At 51.9% G+C, this 5014-nt stretch overlaps 2 non-coding genes across 2 annotated transcripts; both read left to right on the forward strand.

The window, feature by feature from the left end:
• The first annotated feature begins 1130 nt into the window (after positions 1–1130).
• On the forward strand, positions 1131–1203 carry trnak-cuu. Its single transcript has one exon. It is a non-coding gene; the product is annotated as a tRNA-Lys (tRNA).
• A 1182-nt stretch (positions 1204–2385) lies between these two features.
• On the forward strand, positions 2386–2459 carry trnak-cuu. The gene has a single exon. It is a non-coding gene; the product is annotated as a tRNA-Lys (tRNA).
• The last annotated feature ends 2555 nt before the right edge of the window (positions 2460–5014 follow it).

Genomic DNA, 5014 nt, shown 5'->3' on the forward strand with positions numbered 1-5014 from the left:
TCGTGGTGCGCTCCGCGTTGATTTTTTTTGTCACCTGCAACCGCGTGTATGTCCCACCGTCAGTCCTCTGGTGCGCATCGGCTAGGCGCGTCGGCTGTTAACCGAAAGGTTGGTGTTCAGCCCACCCTGGCGAGGAAGGTTTTCGCTGCCTTTCCCCGTGTGTCTGCAAACACAAATTTAGCAATCGATACACTTGTCCGCTAACGCATGCGTGGAGCAGCATTCGTAGCCCCTTTTGAGCGTTTACAGCTTTGTCAGTTGCCTTGTGTTAAGAGAAGACAAAGGGTGGTAAGCGAAGGTTTCTTCAGCCAATTTTGCTGGGCGGGTACACGGAGTGTTCATGTTTGTTCCGGTAGGTTCGCTGTGTTCCAGGGAGGTCCTGCTCAAAACTCCCTCTAGGCGTACCACAAAATGCCACGAAAATAGTTGTATGTATGCACACAGCGGGACAGAACTCCATGCCTGGATTTTTTTGGGAAGTTGCCTGAACTTGTAGCCTCTCAGGAGTTTGGACAAAGGTCATCGATTTGTCACACTCCTAGTAGCATCTTTGTATTTTCAGTTTCCGGTTGGAGGTTGGGGTCCTCCAATTTTTGCTGTATGGCACACTTTTTGCCTTTGGACATTAGGAGCGTTTGCCATTCAGTGACCGCTCTCTCCTGAAACGGAATTTTAACTCCTGGTTTTGATTGTGCATGTTCTCGGCCCTGCTCGCTTGGTTCAAACTGTTAGCCCACCATCAGGCATGGTAAAACAACAAGCACACTCTAAGCCAAGGTGTCCCACAACCCCTGTCTGGAGGGCCACTGTCCGGCCGAGTTTTGCTCCAGCCATCTCCAACAGACCTGTCCCGGTAAGTTTTTCGAGTCTGCGTGAGAGACCTTGATTTATCTGTCTTCAGGTGTGTTTCATTGGGCTTGGAGACTAAGCTATCGGCAGGACCAGGACCCTGCCAGGCCGAGTTTTGGAACCCCCCTGCTCTAAGCCTACTGTTAGGCTAACCCTGCGTTTACCCCAGAGGTTATTCCTCAAGACTGTGTGAAAAAACAGCCTCCGTTTGGCTCGTGAAATTTGGGCACTTATGAGAACCGCGACCAGCCCGGGGCAGTCCGTCGCAGTCCGTCGCAGCTGCCCGGCTAGCTCAGTCGGTAGAGCATGAGACTCTTAATCTCACGTGTCCTGGTTCGAGCCCCACGTTGGGCGTCTCTTGTGGCCCCCCCTCTCCCTACCCAACGTCTCAGTCTCTTGACTTCAGTTTGCTGACGCGGGACACATGTTGCGTCGTGAGCTTCGTGGTGCGCTCAGCGTTGATTTTTTTTTCGTCACCGCACCCAGTGGAGGTGCCACGTCAGTCTCTGTGCGCATCGGCTCACGCGTTTCGGCTGTTAACCGAAGGTTGGGGTTCGAGCCCACCAGGGACCGGACCTTTCGCCTGCTTTCCGCCGTGGGTCTGCAAACACCAGAAATTGTAGCAGACGAGACACGTGTCCGCTAACGCATGCGGGGAGCAGCCTTCGTAGCCCCTTTGAGCGTTTCAGCTTTGTCAGTTGCCGTGTTTACAGAGAAGACAAGGTTGGTAGCGCAGGGTTTCTGTCCAGCTCATTTTGCTGTGGCGGTACACGGAGTGTTCAGTTTTGTTCCCCGGGAGGTGGATGCCTTGTTCCGGGAGTCCTGCTCAAAACTCCGCTCTAGGAGTACCACAGAATGCCACTAAAATAGGTTTATTATGCACAAGCGGGGACAGAATCCTGCCTGGCTTTTTTTTGGGAAGTTGCCTGAACTTGTAGCCTCTCAGGAGTTTGGGACAAGAGGTCAATCGATTTGTCACACTCCTAGTAGCATCTTTGTATTTTCAGTTTCCGGTTGGAGGTTGGGTCCTCCAATTTTTGCTGTATGGCACACTTTTTGCCTTTGGACATTAGGAGCGTTTGCATTCAGTGACCCGCTCTCTCCTGAAACGGAATTTTAACTCCTGGTTTTGATTGTGCATTGTTATGCCTGCGCTGCTTGTTTCAAATGGTGATCCCCCAGCAAGCATGGCTAAACAAACAAAGACACTCTAGCTCCAAGTTGTGTCCAAACCCTGCTGAGGGCCCTGTCCGCCGGTTTTGCCCTCCGCCACTCCACAGACCTGCCTCGAAGTTTCGAGTCTGCTTGGAGAGACCACTTGATTATGCTGCTTCAGTGTGTTGCATTGGCTTGAGCTAGCTCGGCAGGACAATGACCATCCGCTGAGTTTGGACTCCCCTGCCTAATCCGACTTGGCTTAACACCTAGCTTTACCCGCAGAGGTTTTTTCTCAGACTGTGTGAAAACCTCGGTTTTTCTCGTGAAATTTTGGCACTGAGAACCGCGCGACCAGACCCCGGGTCAGTCCCTTCGCAAGCCCCGCATAGCTCAGTCGTAGAGCATGAGACTCTTAATCTCAGGGTCGTGGGTTCGAGCCCCACGGTTGGGCGTATCTTTTGGCTCTCCCTCGCCCTTCCCAACGGGTCTCAGTCTCTTGACTTCAGTTTGCTGACGCGGGACACATGTTGCGTCTGAGCTTCGTGGGTGCGCTCAGCGGTGATTTTTTTTTTGTCACCGCAACCCAGTGGAGGTGCACCCTCAGTCTCTGTGGCGCAATCGCTAGCGCGTTCGTCTGTTAACCGAAAGGTGGTGTTTTCGAGCCCACCCAGGACGAGGAAGCTGTTCGCTGCCTTTTTCCGCGTGTGTCTGCAAACACAGAAGTTAGCAGACGAGACACGTGTCCGCTAACGCATAGCGTGGAGCAGCATCGTAGCCCCTTTTGAGCGTTTACAGCTTTGTCTTTGCCTTGTTTTAAGAGAAGACAAAGGGGGTAAGCGAAGTTTCGTGTCAGCCTCAATTTTGCTGTGTGGCGTGTACACGGAGTGGTTCATGTTTGTTCCGAGTGGATGCCTAGGTGTTCCAGTGTAGTGTCGCCTGCTCAAAACTCCCTCTAGATACCACAAATGCCACGAAAGTAGGTGTATTATGCACCAGCGGGACAGAAAGCCATGCCTGATTTTTGGGGGGGGGGGGGGGGGGAAGTTGCCATGAACTTGTATCCTCTTCAGGAGTTGGGCAAGAGGTCATCGAAATTTTCACACTCTATAGCAATCTTTGTGTATTTTACAGTTTCCGGTGGAGTTGGGTTTCCCTCCAATTTTTGCTGTATGGCAATCACTTTTTTGCCTTTGGACATTAGGAGCGTTTGCATTCAGTGACCGCTCTCTCCGCTGAAACGGAATTTTAACCCTGGTTTTGATTGTGCATTTATCGGCCTGCGTTCTGCCCCCCCCCCTGTTTTTGTTCACTGTGATCCCCACAACAAGCATGGCTAAAACAAACAAGGGACACTCTAAGCCGTCCAAAGTTGGTGTCCAAACCCGTCTGGAGGGCCACTGTCCCGCGCGAGTTTTGCTCCAGCCACTCACAACAGACCTGCCCTAATTTTTCGATCGCTTTGGAGACATTGATTAGCTGCTCAGGTGTGTTCATTGGGCTTGGGTCTAACCGGCAAGGCAAGTACCCTCCAGACTGAGTTTGGACCCCCAGCTCTAAGCCTACTGTTAGGCTATAACCCCTAGCTTTACCGCAAGAGGTTTTCTCAAGACCTGTGTGAAAAAACAGCCTCGGTTTTTCTCGTGAATTTGGGCACATTATTGAGAGAACCGCGACCAGCACCGGGGACAGTCCGTCGCAGCTGCCCGGCGAGCTCAGTCGGTAGAGCATGAGACTCTTAATCTCGGGTCTGGGTCGAGCCCCACGTTGGGCCGTATCTTTGCCAACCCGTTCGACTTCCCAACGGTCTCAGGTCCTCTTGACGTTCAGTTTGCTGACGCGGGATCACATGTTGCGTCTGAGCTTCGTGGTGGCGCTCAGCGCTGATTTTTTTTTTGTCACCGCAACCCAGTGGGTGCCCACCGTCATCTCTGTGCCATCGTCTTAGCGAGTTCGCCGGTTACCGAAAGGTTGGTGGTTCATAGCCCACCCAGTGACGAAGGAAGCTTTTCGCTGCCGTTCCGCCGTGTGTCGGCAAACAGAATTTAGCAGGTGTGCGTGTCGCTAGCATCGCGTGGAGCAGCATTCGGTAGCCCTTTGAAGCGTTACAGCTTTGTCAGTTGCCTTGTGTTAAGAGAAAGACAAAGAGATTGGTAAAAAAAGCGAAAGGTTTCTGTCAGCTCAATTTTGCTTTAATAAGTGAGTGCCATGAGATGTTCATGTTTTTTTGTTCAGGGAGGGGTGGGGCCTGTGTGTTTAGGGAGTCCTGTCAAAACTCCCCTCTAAGGATATCCCACAAAAAGGCCACGAAGGCCAGTTGGCCAATAATAATGCACACAAACAGCCAGGACAGAGACTCCATGCCCTGGATTTTTTTAGGGGAAGTTGCCCTGAACTTGTAGCCTCTCAGAGTTGGGAACAAGAGGCAATCGGATTTGTCACACCCCTAGTATAATCTTTGTATTTTCAGTTTCCGACCTTTTGCCTTTGGAATTAGGAGCGTTTGCATTCATGACCGTGAGCTCACTCCTGCAACGAATTTTAAAACCTCCTGGGTTTTGATTGTGCATGTTATCGGCCTGCTCTGCTTGTTTCAACAACTGTGATTCCCAGCACAACCGGCATGGCTAAAACACAAAAGGACACTCCTAAGCCAAGGGTTCCTAACACTGTCCTGGAGGCCACTGTCCAGTCCCGATTTTTTGCTCCAGCCAGCTCCAACAGACCTGCCAAGTTTCGAGTCTGCTTGGAGAGCTTGATTGAGCTGCTTCGGGTGTTTTCATTGGGCTGGAGCTAAGCTCGCAGGACAAGGACCCTCCAGGACTGAGTTTGGACCCCCCTGCTCATAAGCCTACTGTTAGGCTTAACCCTAGCTTTACCCGCAAGAGGTTTTCTCAAGCCTGTGTGAAAAAACAGCCTCGGTTTTTCTCGTGAATTTGGCACTTATGAGAACCGCGACCAGGACCCCGGCAGTCCGTCGCAGCTGCCCGGCTAGCTCAGTCGGTAGAGC

This window comes from Cyprinus carpio, unplaced genomic scaffold (assembly GCF_018340385.1).
Source record: "Cyprinus carpio isolate SPL01 unplaced genomic scaffold, ASM1834038v1 S000004000, whole genome shotgun sequence".
Taxonomy (NCBI): Eukaryota; Metazoa; Chordata; class Actinopteri; order Cypriniformes; family Cyprinidae; genus Cyprinus; species Cyprinus carpio.